The sequence below is a fragment of the Ambystoma mexicanum genome, chromosome 4q (genome assembly GCF_040938575.1).
Source record: "Ambystoma mexicanum isolate Mex_15411 chromosome 4q, UKY_AmexF1_1, whole genome shotgun sequence".
Classification (NCBI taxonomy): Eukaryota; Metazoa; Chordata; class Amphibia; order Caudata; family Ambystomatidae; genus Ambystoma; species Ambystoma mexicanum.
The window spans coordinates 24693339-24711990 of record NC_090928.1 but is presented as its reverse complement, the minus strand read 5'-3'; the positions used below and the strand labels follow the sequence as shown (position 1 = coordinate 24711990).

General features: G+C 43.9%; 1 protein-coding gene across 3 annotated transcripts in view; it reads right to left on the bottom strand.

Annotated features, from left to right (window-relative positions):
* EDARADD (EDAR associated via death domain) overlaps positions 1–18002 on the bottom strand; it is a 1165333-nt gene extending 1147331 nt beyond the window's left edge. Inside the window, exon 1 of one of the 3 annotated variants that reach the window (XM_069607375.1) lies at positions 17964–18002. The gene's annotated coding sequence lies outside the window, so the exon portion shown is untranslated. The remainder of the gene's footprint in view (positions 1–17963) is intronic. The other 2 variants (XM_069607376.1, XM_069607372.1) reach the window with 2 other exon arrangements.
* Between the last annotated feature and the right edge of the window lie 650 nt (positions 18003–18652).

Genomic DNA, 18652 nt, shown 5'->3' with positions numbered 1-18652 from the left:
TTGTCAAGGACTGCTTTTCTTGGACGTCTACATTTAATTCCACAGCTTCGGTTTCGGATGACTTTGAATTCGTTGAACCTCTCAAGGGAATCAACCCGAATGTCACTGCAATTCATTGCAAACATAAGTCTACGGCACACCACCTTCAAAATTTTGATTCACAACTCTTGGCCGGGGGTGTGGAGCTGGATGTTGATGTACATTTTGAAGATCCTTTATTACTAGTAATTCCCAATGGAAAGCCCAGTGAGTCTGGACCAGTTGATCACTTCCCGAAGAATGACATGCTTCAATTGGCGGACATCCACACTATGTTGAAATGGCTAGCGGAATCACTACCGCTGGCTCTGCAGAAACAATGAGCTTGGACTCTTATGTCCTGGAACACCCGGGGCTTTGTCCACTTCTTATCACCAGCAGGTTTGCTTCCTTATATTGCACAGCACACATTTGTTGTATTGCAGGATACATGGTTAACATGAAGGTATAAAGGGGAGCCTCATTACGGGGGTGAGACACTATTTAAATTCACATATAACATCCTCCTTCAACATCAATTAGCAGTGGAAGTTATTATGCCCCTTGGGGATAATCACATTAAGATGCTGCTTATTAATGTCTATAACCCTCCTGGGGCGGTGCATAGAGAACAGCTACATGAAGATATTCATGAAATATTTGTGAACTGGGAGATTGGGTATGATTCTGACTGTATTTTGATAGCTAGTGATTTGAATATACACTTTGCCGATGCTAAAGGCACATTATTGGTGGAGGGGAAGCTTCTAGCTAGAAGTATTATGATGCAGAGACAGGTGGACATTGAGGGGGCTTGTTGGTTGAGGTTTCTGCATAGTTGGGAACTTGAAATGGTTAATGGTCGCACCAAAAATGACACTCTGGGGAAGTTCACTTGGAGGAAGAGTAGAACAGCAGCCACGTTGGATTACGTTTCTGTAAATAGTATATTGGCCCTGAGGATTGAGGATTGAAGTGTTAGTGCTAATACTTGGAGTGACCATGAGGCACTCATTCTTAGTATTAGGGCAGACTCTGAGCAAGCAGAAGCAAGACATATAGGCGAACTGGCAATTAACCATACAGCCAACAGGATTAAGTGGTCTGATAATAACATTGCGAAGGCCAAGTGAGCGACATTTTCTATGAAATCGAGCAACATATGTGCATTCCAGAAAATGGCCACAGTTTACATTAAGAGCTGGATCCTGGCCTTCTCTGGACGACATGCTTCATTGCATGTGCCCATTACAACTAGAGATCAAAAGCCTCACAGAGTATATGATAAACTAATTTGGGATGCCAAACGCGTGCTTAGGAGAGATTTCCGCAGGGTGAAAATAGTTGCACCGAATCCGAGAGTTTATTTGCAGGAGATAAGATTATAAAAAATTGCCTATCGTAATTGGCTAAAAATATGGCGCTGGTCCAGCAAATATGCGGCCTGGCAATGTATGGCGACTATCCTATGCAATGGAGATTTGCATAGCATCTGTGCTGCTCTTGGTGAAGCAAAGGGAAGTACCAAACAAGCTATGATCAACCCGTTAAATGAAAATTAGTGAGTGACTTTTCTTGCTCAGTGTAATTCCTTCCCTCAGGGGCTAACATCAGCTCAGATGGATTTCAAACCCGCAGGTATGTTAATTAAGATCACAGAGGAGGACATTCACAAGAAAATTAAGAGTTTGAAATCTTCCCGTGCTCCTGGACCTAATGGCTTGGCCAATGTGATCCTCTGGCATAATCCCTACTTCTGGTCCTGTTACTGAAAATAATGTTTGACAAGGTTCTCACTGAAGGTAAAATCCCTAGTTGTTGGCAAACTGATATTCTGGTTCTGATTCTAAAGAAAGGCTCTCCATTAGATCCTGGCAATTACCGACTATTGTCCATGTTGGATTCTACCGGAAAGCTGTTTGCATCTTTTCTTCTAAAAGAACTACAAAAATGGGTAGAGCAAGGTAATGTAAAAGTAAAACGAAAGGTTAACCCGACTCGAGGGTAAGATCATAAATCAATGTAGTATCCCTGGAGGGTAGAGAATACAGTGGGAGACTGTTCTGAACGACTACTGCCGCCGGTCATCGCATCCTACCATTGCAACTATGGAAATGGGGCGAGTTCTCAGGGATCTGATTACAGACATGAACATAGAAAAGGGACTGATAAAGTCACCTCAAGGTTCGGCCATCTTTGAATGGACTAGGTAATCTGAGGTGTAGCCTTCAATAATTGACTTAAAACGTAACGAAGAAACTCTAAATATTTTTCAAATGAGTTCATAATTTTCATTGATTTCGAGGTGTGCATCAATAATCAACCTTCAGATTTATTAGGCTGCACTGCAGGGATCCTTTATTATTTAAAGTTACTACATAGTAACAATACTTTGTGTTTGAGATTGGATAATGGTGGGGCAATGACAATGCCTGTCACACAAAATTATGGAGTTAAGCAGGGCTGCTTTATGGCGCCACTCTTATACAATCTCTATGTTTCACCCCTACCTCTGTATTTGGCCAAGATAAAAGGCTGTCCCCCGAGAATTGATGACTCGCACTATATGGTCCTGACATGCGCTGATGACCTGGTGCTACTGGACCACACTTTCAGTGGCATTCAGCACATAGCAACTGCACTTTGGGCATACGCAGATAAGAATGGGCTTGTTATTAATAGAGAGAAAACACATCTTATGTTATTTACTGCGAAACGAATAGCCAGATCTAGGCTGTTAGTACAGAAAATCGAGATTGCTTATACTTTGCAGTATAAATACTTGGGTGTTGAATTTGAGTCTGGAACGTGCTATAAAATATGTATAGAAGCACGTACTAGGAAGGCAGCCCAGTTGACAGCACTTATTGGACAATTTGCAAAAAGAAGGCCAGGTTATTCACTGATTGGAATAAGACAATTGTATCTACATTGTCTAGTTCGCACTGTTATCTACGGTCTTGAGAGCTTGATAGATATTGATTTAGAGTAGCTCCAGTTAATATTGCAGATTTTGGAGGAAATTACTGGGTCTGCCTAGATGGGTTCCCATGGCTATTCTGAGGCTTGAGTTGGGGATTCATTTTATTAAATCAGTGGTCCTTAAGAAGAGGTCCATCATGTACATAGAAATGATGAATGGACCATCGAATCCTCTTTTAAAAAGCCTTGGGATTTTGGAGCGGAAACTAGAAATGAAATCCAGTTTTCGTAAGAGAATGGCTTCTTTATACAAAGATATTGGCTGGATCGCCAAATGGGGTGAGGACTTTTCCAATCTCTGGCAATGCTTTGAAAAACGCTTAGACCTGTGGGATTGGAATGAAAATTTTAAACATCTAAGTTCATTAAAAAGCTATACCTTTGTGCCTGATATTCTATACACCTTTAAAAAGATGCAACCCTACTTAGCTTTATGTCCTTCAATAGGACTGAGGAGATGTATTCTCTTGATGTGGATCAATAGTCTTCCGGTGTTGAACGTCTTGGGTCGTTCATTGGCCCTTCCGCAACAGGAACGTTCCTGTCGCATGTGCCTTGCTAAGGCACACACTGAGTCTGTTAAACATGTACTGACAGAATGTGTAATACTGGGTCCTGTATACATGAACCAACTGAGTAAATTTGTATACAATCTTGATACTATTAAGAACCTGACATTCTGGAAGAAATGTTTAAATACTCGCAATAGGGGTTTGCATACTCTGTTCAGGATTTGGAAGGTGGTGGAAACATATATAACTATGGTACATGAAGAAGGAAACAGAAATACAAGTTAATGTACTGATGCCCCGATTAAATGGGACTCATAAGGTGACCAAGATAGGGGTGCCGGCTTTAAATAGCATAACATCTAAGTGGCTGAGCGCTTCATTAGCCTTTATTGGTCTGGTTTATTGGCCTATTGGCGTATTCATTGATATTATTTTTATTACTCTGTTACCGTGTTACATTGTGTGTGTGTGTGTGTGTGTGTGTGTGTGTGTGTGTTAACGGTTTAACCTGCTTTTTAAAATAGTATGTGTATTTCAATATTATTGGTATGTTTTATCTTTATTTTGTTTTATTTTATTTATTTTTTGTTGGAATGGTGACTACTAATTCGAATAATTTGAATTGAATCTGATATTGACATGGATCATGATTGATTGCTGACTAATTGCAGATTGTTCTTAGTGAATGAATAAATGTATATAATGCAGTATTATATTATATTGTATTGTATATTCTTATTATGTGTAATATTTATTGTATATGTGGAAAGTTTTAAATTAAAACTATAACACATTAAATAAATAAATAAACAAATGCCGATCTGAACGGCACCGTCTCGGTTCAGGGCCCTCAGCCCAATCTCCTCCTTTTTGCTATGCGTTTCCTGCGTCTTATCAACTTCCTCCCTTCTCCTACTACTCCTTCCGGCACCTCTCTGGCATCCTCATCTTCCTCCTATGCCCACCCTCAGCCCCATCTACCACCTCTACAGGGTGTACTTCAAGTCTGTACACCTCCCCAGAAGCCTTTCAAATGTAGCAACCTGCTCCATGTCGCTACTCTCAACTCTTGTTCTGCTGTCAAACACTCCTCTGACATCTGTCACATCCTCGAAGAACTCGACCTGGATGTCCTTGCTCTCACCGAGACATGGTTTACAGCTAGTTCTGTCATGAGTTTTGACACTCTCTTCCCTGTGTGCTACATGATCCTCTACCGAACCCAGAAACAGCCATCCTAATGGTGGAGTAGCCCTGATCTTTCCGGAGTTGGTAACGGCCTCTGTCATCCCTACGCTGGCCTACTCCTCCTTTGAATGCCTGGTCTGCAGGCTCTCTATCTCTACTGTCCTCTCTCTCACTGTGGCTACCATCTACAGGCCACCTGGCCAGGTTGCCCTCATCCTCTGTGAATGAGCCGACCTCTCCCCTTCTGTCCTTGCCTCTACTTCTCAACTTTTCCTCCTCAGAGATCTCAACATCCACCTGGATGCTTCTAATCCCTCCTCTGGGCTTTTCTGCAACCTCTGTGACACTCTCTCTCTTTCCATTCTGCCGTCTCGCCCGACACACTCTGCCGGAAATACTTTGGATGTTCTCATCACCTGAGACATCCCCCTCTCTAACCCTCTCACCACTCATTTCATATGATAGGTTATTTATAACGCACTAAAAAGGGTTGTAAGCACGTTAAAAACTGGACTGGCCACTTTCTCCTCTCCTCACATCTGAAACTCTCTATCCCTAAGGCAAAACCACCCCAGCACTGCCACCTACCTTCTCGGTCATTCGTCCCATGAAGCGTGTGGCAGTGGATGTCTGCTCCTCCTTCTCCTGTGGCTGACCCACACCCTGACACAGCCCTTTCTAATCTGCATCTTTCTATTACCAACACCCTGGACATCCTTGCCCCTGTCATGAGTATCTGGCTGAAACCTACCTCCAAGTGCAACTCTCGGTATGATTCCGACCTCACTGTCCTGAAACGCTAGTGCAGGGTGGCTGAGAGGAAGTGGAGGGTGTAAGGCGCATCCTCTGGCAAACTGGTCTGCCGCCTGCTCCAAAGGCAGTACAGACTCTCTGTCCTGTCCAGGAAGAGAGCACACATTCAAGCCCATGTCTCTGCGGCCTTTAACAACATGGCCAAACTCTTTAAAATCTGCAAGGTACTGGCCAATCCTGTTGCAGTCTCTATCTCTCCTGTTCCCTCCCAAGCCCCCTGCATGGCTCCGCCTCTCACTTCTCTGCTAAAACACAGGACAGCCTGTCCTCTATCTCCTCTTCCTCTCCCTCTCCCTCTCTCGGCCCCCTTTGGCCATCTCTCCCTCTCCTCCTTCTTTCTCCTCTTTCTCTCTGACACCACCTGACGAGGTTTATATACAAGTCCGATCTATCAAAATTGTCGTCCAAACAGGTGCTCCCCTGCTCCTCCAGAATCATCAAGGACCATATTGACACCTCGCTCCAGCCTTGGCTGATTTCTGTATTCACTCTTTCGGCACTGGAACTTTCCCCCCCTCCCCTTAAGCACTCCCTTGAGCACCCCCTCGTCAAGAAGCCATCTGCTGATCCTACCTGCCTGACAGACTATCACCCAATCTCCATCACCCTTTCCTGGGCAAATTCTTGGAAAAGCTGGCCATCTCCCAGCTTACTCTCAACACTGAATCTGTTGGTTGTGTCCATGACCATTAGTCTGGCTTCAGAGCTGCCAGAGTGTCACAACCCCTCTGTGTTCTGTGTGGCACCACTGGTGCCGAGCTCCCTGTGTGCTAACGAGCTACGCTGGAACATGCCATCACGTTACTAGAAGCAGCAGTCTAGTTGTTACTAAGATGGCCACCGCTAGAAAGAAGGCAAGGCTTGTAGCCGATGTGGACCTAACATCAGGTGCGTTGAAACCCTCTGCTACAGCTTGCCCACTGGTTTCACGCTAAGCCACAATTCGTTTCCAGGTAGTGTATTCTTGCTCTCGCTACTATTTTTGCTCTCTGCCTCTCAGCAGCTTTCTTTGCCTCGATTTGGTGCCCTTGCCGTTTTGATCTCTATTTATTCCCCTTTACTTTTTTTCCGCCGGCAGGTTGTTTCCCTTCCCACCACTCTCCTTATTCCTTGCCCGGCATTCATCTTCCAGGTGCGTGGCGCTGCTCTGTGGTGCTCTTAACTGGATTCCTCCCGAGGACATCATGATGGACATTATACCGCTACTCCAGTTAGCTGCTCACCTGAGATTTCTTCATCTGTAAAGACTCCATTCAGAGAGGGTTTTTGTGCCACAGTGCTTTTCCCTCAGTTCAGGACACTTCCCCCGACTGTTAAGATGGATTTCTGAACTCTGTCCTGGAGGGCCAGAGGTTCAGAAGGCCAGCCTAGTTTCTTGGAACAGGGTAACCTCTGGACAAGCCAGACCAATCAGGGTAGTGATTGCGGCGGTCAAGACTAGGTCTCAAGAGGGGTGAGGGTGACTGAAAGCCCGCAATGAGCACACAAAGCAAGGACACTTACAAATTACTCCAAGCAGGTGTTATATTAAAAATATATACACATTTATTACAAGGCCTTTGTAACATTGACCGTAGCGAGAAATCACAATAAAACTCAAGTAAACCAACACATACCAAACCAATACAATATATATACAAATACAAACAAGTCTAACGAGTTAGACGCACAAAATGTGTAGACCACCTAGATGGAGAAGAAAACAGGCAGTGCGAATAATAATTAGACCCAGTCCGCCTTCAGAGGCACCGAACTAAAAGGAAGTCCAAGCCCTACGAAGAGTGGAGCCTTGTGCTCAAAAGTACCTGCACACGCTGGTGCCAACGGGCAAAAAGGGGAGTCTCTTCGAGGGAATCAGGCAGTTTAGTTCAGTGAACAAATGAAGATGAACAGAGCTCCGCGACTCAAGCGCAGCCTCCACTGGGGGTAGAAGCAGAGCGCGAGTACGGAAAGGCGTGCTGTTAGACACAGCGGGGAAAAGCTATGGGCTACTGCAGGAGGGCGACCAGTTCCTAGGGATGCTACTCACCGGTCCCCGATGCAGGCAGACCCAGGCTTCTCTGCGTCAGTTTCGGTGCTGGCAGGTTCAGATACGAGCAGGGGTCGTCTCCGCATTGTGTAGATTCCGCAGCAGCAGAAGTTAGAGTTGAGGACGTCCCAAAAGCAGTGAACCCGCACAATTTGTTACCACAGCAGGGCAACGGAGCGGCCGTGTGTATTTCAGCCAAATGTACACTGCTCACTTTAGACCTGGGAATGCCAAGTGTACGAATCGGGTGAGAGTGACAAGGACTCGTAATACAACACAACCTGACGGCGGTTACAGAGCAAGACTCCTGGGTAGGCTGGTCAGTCCACTGGATGGCCCAGAGACACTTCCAAAGGCTTACGTGCAGGAGATGGTGAAGATGCCGAGAATAGTTGTTCCCACTATTCCAAGGGTCTAAGTACCAGTACAGGCCTTCTCGTTCGATCAGAGGTAGAAAGGGTTTCACGAAGCGACAGCAGTCCAGAGGAGCAGTCCTTCAGCAGGTCACCAGCGATTCCTCGGTTCAGCCTCGTAGTTGCAGGATACTTGGCTCCTGTATTCCTTTGTTCGTGAGAACTCAGGAGATCGACATGGTAGTGGTGTTTCCAGCCCCCTCTTATCCACGGTTCCCTTCGCGCCAAAACGGAGGGTCCCAATGGGAGATCTGCTCACAAATCACTTACACCATACGTGGACCTATCACGGACCACGGAGGTCCCAGGCATTCACACCACCCTAGACTCTCTGGCACCCAGGATGTGTATTGGGACCAGACATCCCAGCCCACATCCTGGAGGCACACACAAGGCCTGTAGAAGCCCGCGAAAGCATCTGTGTTTCACGGGAAAGTACATGCCCAAATAATGAAGGCCCCGGGTCGGCTCGACCTGGGGAAGGTGAAGGGGGCAAGACGGTCAGCGGACAGGACAACGAGCCTCGTGGTCTGGCCATTTTGGGAGACAGGCCACCATTTTGGGCTAAGCGCGAGAAACGCGCTTAAACGCCAAAAGGAGCTCAAAAACACAAAGAAACGATCGCTGCCACCAGTCCCGTCCGTTATTCACTTGCACCGTTCGTTAACAATCCCAAGAGAGTATCTAGGGCCTGTAGAAGACTAGAGACCCAAGAGAGCAGTAACTTAGCTTACAGTGCCCTCTTGTGTCATGTTGCGCGAAAGCTGCAACATGATAAAGAAACTACGGAAAACAACGTTTCCCGGTACTGACTGTCTTAAGGGCATGTCAGTTTCCCCGTAAGAATGGAGCGAAAGCCCAGAGGAGTGCGGCAGAAGGCTGCACTTCTCTGGCAAAGTCTAGATCCTGGTGAAAACAACAGCAAAACGTTTAGGGGTTGCCACATGGAAGGACAATTACCCACAATTAAGAAATCTTTCCTAACACTGACTGCCTCAGTGATCTTCCTTTTGTAAACTCAGGAGGTCGCGATGGCAGCCGGAGAGGATAGGCCCGACCTCTTCACGAACCGTCTCCGGGACAAGGGAAAAAAGAAAGAGATACATATAGAATAGTAAAGGGCAAATTAAATTTACTTCAAGCTAAAAGGGCAGAAAAATCTCTTCTATATCTTCAACAATTTTACGATGTCAAGGCTAATAGGGCAGATCGCGTACTGGCTAGACAACTATGCCAGAAAATAGCATAGCAAACTATTCAATCAATCCCATTGCCGAAAGGCGATACTGCAACGGAAACACCACAAATTATCTCGCAATTTTATACGTTTTATTCGCACTTGTATAACTCAGAATGTCCAGATGAACAATCTCTGGTGTCGTATTTAGAAGCAGTTACCCTCCCCCAAATACCAGTGATAGACCAGGAGTTCCTCAAGAAAGATATCACCCCGAGGAAGTAATAACAGTTATAAACTTGCTTCCTCCTAATAAATCTCCAGGTCCAGATGGATTTCCGGCCATTTTTATATATATTTCGGCAGGCATAAGTACTGCAGCTAGTGCATCTTTATAATTCATTTATAAAGTCCTGCTGTGTTTCACCCACTATGGAGGAGGCCAAGATAGTGGCGTTTTGAAAGCCTGGTAAGGACCCCGGTAGTTGTGTATCCTACCGCCCTATCTCACTTATAAATCTTGATGCTTAAATCTACTCTAAAATATTGGCTAACAGGTTAGAAGGTTTACTCTCCGTAATCATACATCCATACAATCCATTTTTATAAAAACACGAAAGACTCGCAATAATATTAGGAGCACCTGTCATATTTTAGAAGTGGGAAAAAAAGATGTTCCAGCGATCTTTCTCTCACTTGATGCCGAAAAGGCTTTTGACCGGGTTGAGTGGTCATTCCTCTTTCAAGCTCTCCCAATTCGAGTACCGGCTCCTTTCTTTAACAAGCTAGGCAGGACGATATCTGCATATGTATGGAATAACAAAACCCCTAGGGTACCGTATGAGGTTCTAACCACCCCAACTCATAAAGGAGGTCTGGGTCTTCCTAATTTCCAATATCCAGGATGCGCAACTCTGAATAGTAAAAGACTGGTGGGGTGTAGATGTAGAGAAGCGTTAGGTGCAGATGTAACGGGCTGTAGGTGGACCACAGTTAGGTGAAATCTTATGGCTTTCCAAAGGTGATTGTCCCCCTAATGTTCACAGAAGTAACATTACAAGCCTAGTAGAGGATGTTTGGGACTCAGCGGCTACAAAATATAGCCTTACAACATTTCCCTCACCTTGCAGACCATTATTCTTTAATCCTAATGTTTTACTGGGGCTTGATCCCCAGGCATTTCCTAAATAGAAACAAGCAGGTTGTATGAAACTCCAGGATATGTTCTCAGGCAGGCATCCTAAGCCTTTTTCCCAATGTAAACTTAAACTGGGATTGAACGAATTAGTGAGCTTTGAATACTTTCAAGTTCGGCATTGGATTCTGGCCCACCAATTAAGCATGCAGCAACCAGGCAGTTGACATCCTTAGAAAAATGTGTGTCACCACAAATCCAGGGAATAAGGCTCTATTATCAACATATATAAAATAATAAATGAGACTCCCCACAGCACCCCCCCCACCCCGCACTACAGAACTGCTAACCCAAGTTTGCTTGGACAAGTTCAAAACATCTATTTCAGATCAATGATGGAGACAATGTGGCGCGGCTGGGGATTGGGGGCATGTTTGGTGGCACTGCCCGGTTTTGGCAGGATACTAGGCAGAAATTGATAAATGAATGAAGCAAATATTTGGTGTATCAACCTAGCTCTATGAAGTCAAACTTATTGTTGATTTTTTACCCTTATTTTCGATCCTTGTATGCGACTTAGCTGGAAACGAAAATGTATAACCTTTGTTATCTTGCTTGCAATTAGCAGCATTGCTAGGAATAGCACAGAGGTGGAAATTTAAGGACCCACTGCAATTTGCAGAATGGCTATGTAGAATATGGAAATGGATCATCTATACAATTCAAGGAGATCATGCAAAATGTTCACAAGACTGGGCGGAGGTGCTCGGTTTTTTACAATCCGACTTTAACCTTCGATACTGTCCTCAGCACTTGTGTGTTCTCGACATTGATTGACTTTATGAAAACTGTTTTTTGCTTGTACCATGCAAGGCATTAGGGGTTTGGGCATCCAGCCGGGCAGGGAGGTGGGGAGTGAAGATGGGAAATGTTTACTGTAAAATTTGAAAATGCCAATAAAAACACTTTTTTTTAAAGAAACTCATGAATAGGAGAGCAAACATTTCTCACAGCCTATGCCAATATAGTGCTCTAGTGATTAACCAAAAGAAGTACCACTAATGGGAGAATAGACTTCCAGCCCTTTTTTTCTCTTTTAAAGAGAATGACGACTACGATGTGTCCGTTTTGCCTTTGGTGAACTGTTGCCTTATCAACCATGCTCAGTGGATAAACTTAGCCACCTTACTCTTTAAGACCCTTGCTATCATACACAGTTGCCTCTCCCTCACTGCACCTCGGTATCTATCAGAAAGAATTCACTGTGCAACTTCAAATAGACCCAAATAGACCCAAGCGGGTCCAGCATTTCCACCAACTCATTGTCCCTACCTTTAAAAGAGCCAAAGCTGGGGGTGCAAGCTTTCCTGTTCTAGCACCCAAAAACTGGAATGCCCTGCCCCTCACGCTCAGGAAGGAGACCTCCTTCACAGTGTTCCGAAGAGCTATGAAAACCAAGATCTTCAACTAGACCTTCCCTCCATTAACAATCTCACGCAGTTCGCATGTAACCCTGGAACATGCTTACTCATATCTTGTAAATGTCTTCGCAACTGCTGTTCTGTCTCTGTTTTTCTGTATCATTGTATCCAAGTGAATCCTCTGTAACAGCGCCACGATACCCCAGGGCCGTTTGCGCGCTTTATAGATTCAAATAAATAAATAAACTGTACCTTGATTTACAGTTCATTTTAAGACAGACAGTACTAAGATTCTTGATTGCACACCCTCCGTTCTCAAGGTAGGTTTCAAATAGGCCACTCTCAAAGATCTCAGATTTGGGCAGAAAAAGAAAAAAAAATCAAAGTTTCCAGCAACAGACCATATAATGGGAAAATATCAGTAGTCCCAATAGCCCAGTTTTTTGTAAAAGACGCCAGTCTCAAGGTTCCCATCCTAAAATCCATATAAAGGCTGCGTGCATACGATGGGTCCATGAGGTCTACATCCGTCTCACAGCAAAACTCCAATTTAATTCCAAGATAAGCTTTGCCCAATTTCAATTTTTGACAATTAGCCGTCATTTTTTCCCTACAACGTATTTTCACAGCCTTCTTGACTCTTCGGATAGCAGCCTTGTCTTACCTCGCAGGATTTTCCCAAAGGGACAACTCATCTAGGTCGAGAATTGTTTTTTTATGTGCCTGACCCACAGGAGATTACCCTCCCCCTCTTCTGATCCTATCAAGTACTCCAGTTCTTTGCAATATGCCACAAGTTCCGGAGAGGACCATAACCACAGCCAATAAAAAAAGGTTTGAAAATAAGTTGAATACTTATGGGGGGGGGACACCTAGTTCCATATGGATTAGAGCATTTGGGGTACCCTTGGACAACATGAACATTCCCTACAAAAACGTGTCTTCCCCCATTTCTAACTCCCCAAATTTCTGCCCCACATGAAGCTAAGGTTAATGCTTGTTTTTTGTAAAGATCTATGGGCGGTGAGACAGTGACTGTGTCATGGTGGATAAAGAAGGTCCGCACACCACTACTGTGCTTTTCGAGACTCGCACATACCTTAACCATCCGAGTGCTCCAGGTCCTATTTCCATAGAACCTGACGCCCAGATAATCACAGTACTTGGCCTGCTCTAAATCGTGGCCATTAAAGTTAATGATTAGTTTTGCTTGCTTTGCCAATTTTGTTTTAAATACTAGAACTTGGTCTTTTCAACATTTAATATTAATGGAATTTCCTTGCACTTCTTTAGGAAGGAGCCCATAGTTGATGTTAGCCCTTGAGGGGATGTAGCGAGGAGCACAGCATCATCAGCAAAGAAGAGTGCCGGGTACCTCCCAAGACCCAATTCTGGGGGGTCCTGACATTCCTCAAGCAGTGCACCGATCACTTCCTCGATGTAAATGCAGAATAACAAAGGTGCATGGATGCACCCTTGCATCATGCCCTTTGTAACCTGCATTTCTGATATTCATTTCCCTGCCGATTTAATAAAGCAAGGTCAACTGGCAGACACTGGAGTGATGCTGGCTCACTTACACACAAACTTGATTACACAGAGGTTTTATACCTTAATATGCATCATCTATGACATCATCCTACGAGGCAAACTGGAAAACCTATTGGCGGGAGGGATTAATTAGGGGAACATGTATACTTATAGAATGTATACGGGTTAGTACTTAATTGGCTGTCTCTTATCTGTAAGACAAACTCCATCTTGTCAGAACCTTATTCACTGTTAATTGTCCAATACTTGGCTCTTGGAAATGTTTTCGTCTTCTTTACTATAAGAGAAATATATCTCACGTCCATGACTCATCCGTCTGGCGTCCTTTTTGAGCTTTGCAGCTATTCCTTAAAAATACCATCCTTGATTGCAAGCCAACAGACTCCTCTTCGTTTGCACACAAAGCTGTTCCCCAGGGTCTCCTGACTCTGTAACCCTGGTCTGTTTCTGAGTTAGTTGAATTGAATCTTTGCACAAGCGGGCGGGCGTCCATTGTCCAACTATGGCCATCCTAGCCACGTTATATATTCCTCTATAGCAAGCTTCTATATATCTTTTCTACTTTGAGTTGCTGCATATTTACACTTATTGTTCAGCATGTTACTTTATCTTCTTTTTGCATTCATGATGACTTTATAATTTCCTACATGTTTCTCTTATCACTTCAGTTACATTGTTACTCTTAAGTAATTTCATATCGTTTCAGTATGTCCTTGTATATATTCTTTATGACATTACTCTGGCCTCATCAGGTTTCACTGAACGGTCCATGATGTGCAATGGTGCATGCAGACATCCTTCCATTCATCATCTTTCCATACTTTCAGTGCAAGGGTACATTTGATATGGTTGTCTGAGTGCATATCATCGCTCGTACGCTCAATGAGGTATAGGAACAACACATGAGGTCTCACATGCAACTCTTCCCGTACTGTTCCAGTATGACAGCAGTGAGGGTGCGGGAGTTAGGATATATTTGTCCAACTGCTCCTCTACAGTGGTGTGAGAAACCTAACAGTATTCTCACTCCTGCTCCCCTTGGATCATCTGTTCCCCTCATTGTTCCACATGTAACCCTTGACAGTACTGGGACGAAGAAGAAACAACTAAGAGTAATGAATACTACACTCTTTCACCACTCTGGTACTGGGACGAGGAAGATGTCTGCTAAGAGTTGTGAGGGTCAGGCATGTCCCTTTGATTGTGGTCAGGCAGGGCTAATTGGACATCCACACCAGCAGCCTGTCAAGGGGCTGCAGGTGTATAAAAGGAGATCAGCCCAGCAAGTAAGGGAAAAACAGGGAGACCCGTGTAAGGCGCAGCAGAGAGGACAGCAGGAGACCCTTGAGAGGAGGCAGCCATGGTGGGACCAGAGATTGAGCCAGGACGCTGGCAACAACCCCAGAGGACTTGTGGGACCTGAAGTGAAGGGGCTGTGTGCTTCCCACAACCCTGTGGCCTCTGTTATCCAGTGCATGCAGCAGGAGCTGCTACGGAGCCCGGGAGCTCAGGGGATGCCGTCCGCGTCCAGGAAGAAACATTGGTGGTGCTGGTGTGGAAGAAACACACAGCAAGCAAGCAAGCAGGGCTTGTTTCCCCGGCTTCGGAAGCTGGGAGGAAATCACTGAAGCCACCTGAGAGAAACCTAAAAGGCTGGTGAGTGGCGGACGGGTGCTTAAGCAACGGAGCGCTTCAAAAGGAGTGAGTAAAGGTCCGTAAAAGGGAATGGATAAATGAATATTTAATACCGAACTAAATGGAAATGTGATATTGAAGCAAAAAATACTTACTGAATACCAAATTATTCATATTGAATTGAACAAATGCATATTGAACCCTGAACTATATGAAAATGTAACATTAAAGCAAATAAGTGCATATAGATTACTGAACATAATTAAGCAGCATAAGCGCCTACTGAACACCAAACTCACAATAAACAATGTTGAATATATGTTGCAGAACAATTTAACACACAACTTAAAATCAGGAACATTGCGGGCTGAAGAAAGCCAAAGAGTAAACTTCTGAGTGAATGCAGTGTGGCAAGGCCAAGGTTTGGCAAGGGGTGTGTGACACGTGGTGGCAGAGCCACACGACTATCAAGGAGAAGTCAGAGGAGTGCAAGATTACATACTAAGCCAAGAGGCCACCAAAAGGAACTAAGCATGGGTGACCTGGTGCACAGGAGCAAGTGCCAAATAACCCATGTGGGCTGAGGCCAGGGATCCTGGTTGCGCGACCTGTGATGGGTTGACAGTGTGATCTCTCAACTGTGCCAAGACCAGAGAGCCCTGAATGGTCAAAGGTGAAACAACCCAAACAAAATCACTGCAAATGAACTGGTGAGGTCAGCCAGGAGGGTCAGGTCTACCCAGTGTTTTGTGTTAAGACTTTTTGGAGAAAATTGAAACAAGGGTAAACAGTGACATTGAAGTCTTGGGGAAGGGAAGCCTGGGACGTAAAGAACTACACCTTTTGACTTGGGGCTTGAGTCAGAAGACCCTGCTTTTGGATTGTGTTACATAGAACTTGTGGAAGGGAACCCCAAGGATTGGTTCAGGGAACCCCAAGGATTGGTTCAGAACTATATCACCTTGAACTAGGAAAAGGTAAACCTTGAGACTTTCTAATGCTTGGGGAAGGGGAGCTAAAAGTAAGCTCTGAGCTGTAAGAGACTCAGAACTTTGAGTTGAACCCTATTTCCTTTGACTTTGATATCACTACATATTGGTTAATTGTAGTTTTGAGGGCAAGGATAGGTTTTGACACAGACAGAATGTTAAGTTGAACTCTTTGATTCAGACGGTCCTTAGTTTCGTTCAGGCAGGGAAATCCCACCTTAGCATAAGGCAAGTTAGGCCTTCAACCATCCTGATATTTAAGGTAATACATATATTTTGTTTGAACTTGAAGTCTGTTATCTGTGTCTTACTTCATGATGCTGTCACAATGGACAAATAACCAAACAACAACTACACGCTTTGTGACCCTCCTCGTATGTTTTTTTACCTATCTGTACTGTAATGCAATAGTTTACAAGCATTGACAATGGCAACAGTTTGGGATTATGAAGGCGTTGATCACATGCTAGGGTGGTTCCAAAAAATAGGATGCTCGATGTCTTAACATGCATCGGGTGATGCCTAATTAAAATGTAAAAAAAAACACTACACATTCAAATGTGCCAAAATTAGGCTGATACATACTGTAATTCAACAGGAATATTGGAATGCATGGTGCTGGCAAATCTTGAAATGCTTGTTATGCCCATTCATTTCGAACGCCGCAAGGGCTTCGGTATATGCAATAAAGTCCAGTACAGCCCAATGTCGTTTTCAGAGGCCTGTTAACAGATATAGTGCAGCGAACAATTGTACCTGTTATCTAGTTCTCTGCAACCTGTGAAAGGTAGACTAAACTATATAGGTAAGGTTGCTTAGTAGGTTAATGTCATAGATGTCAACATTATCTATTCTATCTACTCGGTTGTAGTTTTAAACTTGCATTCTGGGACGTGCAGTCTTGAATTATCCCATTATAAATCCACGACTATAAGTCCCCAAGCATTACCAATGGCAAATTATGGAAAAGGCACTGTCTTAGTAATATTAACTAGCTATTAATGGAATCCGATGCAAAATTGCATCTAATAGCAATACCTGGCAAATGCCTACTACATATACACAAGACAAAACGGTTGGCTTTGTCAATGCGTGTTTTTAACAGGACTTAATTGAAGGACACACATAGTGCTTATAACACCTACAATCTGTGTGACCTTCCCCGTTTGCTACGGTTACCTATCTATACTGTAAGTAGTAACCATTGCTTCATAAATGCATCTCCAGGTGCTTGTGGTGCCCCAATCAAATGTTCCCTCCCATCCCGTTATGGTTTCTGTAATTTGGCCTCCATTGGACTCCACATACCCTCCCCCTTCTACATACAGCATATATTGGTGCTTCTAATTAAACAATACATGATCTCCTGAAGACTCTACAATATAACTGGGGGGCGGCATGGATAGGAATCACAGGGGGGCGTAAACAAGTTTACCCGGACTGATGACCGATGCCATCTGTAAGAAGTGCAAGGAAGCACCCGTAGGCTGTGCACTAGGGATTAAAGCCACACCGCAGCGTATGAAGGTGCAGTGGGCTTTGCAGCGTTGAAGCATGCAAGAGCTGAACCTCGGTGCACGTCTTACTCACATTCCTCAAACACAAAGGCTGAAAGCCAAAACAGAGGTCAGTAATAGCAGATACCTTTTATTTCCAGTTACCTTTTTTTGCGGCCACTTGTTTGGAAGATATTTTGCGGCCACTTGTTAGGATGATAACTGGAAATAAAAGGTATCCGCCATAATAGATCGCTGCTCTTGTTTGTTGGCAACCTGTGCTTGACATCCTCATGCGCCAAGCACCAGACGGCGAGCACGGCTGCTGACAAACGAAAACAGAAGTGGCTTGTGGCGAATACATTTTATTTCCAGTTACTTTCACTACGAATAAAACGTATCCGTCATAACCGACTACTGCTTTTGTTTGTCGACACTCCGTGCTCAAAGTCCTCATAATTATGGAGCGCTAGGCTAGCCACAAAAAGCTATATTTACACACAAAAAAACACCAGCACGTAATAAAATTAAAATAAAACTTCAGAGAAACAAAACTAACAGCAATAGCTTTCCCTTCCAATCTCCAAAAAACGAAAATGGCTACCTTGTGCAAACACGAACAAACTCCACAGCCAATAAAAACATACTGACATCACTAATACACCGCACATCCAATCACGTAATGTTTACAGGAAAAAAAGCTAAACCAACTCCCACAGACATTTTCGAACAATACATATATACTGATTTTTAATGTAGAGTTGGTCATTTTTGGAACAAAATAAATACATATTTATTACACAACTTGCACGCAATATTATATATTTTGTGAAAGCACGAAATAACTTAAATAAATGTGTACACACATTAACATTTAGCAGCCGCCATTTTGAAAGTAAAAATGGCTGCCAAATTCTGCACACAATACAAATGCAAACGAAGAATGCAACAGGGGTGTATTTTGGGTGGGAACGGGTGGAAATGGATGGAAAACACAAAGCTTTTACTTAATAATGGGCGATCCTGGGTGGGAACAAATACCATCTCAATGTGAGCTGTAGGGGAGTTATACAGAGATTCACAGTGACAAGCATTCAAATAAACTCACACACAAGCTTTCTTGATTAAACAATTATTCATTTATTTAACAGTCAGTTACAGTAAGCCTTCTTCAGAAGGGCAATATAATAGTAACACTCAAATACGCTTAAAAAATGCAAACTCTTAATATTTCTAAATCAGCAAATACCCTTTTGGGATGGCCCACAGACACTACCTACACCCTCAGGTGAC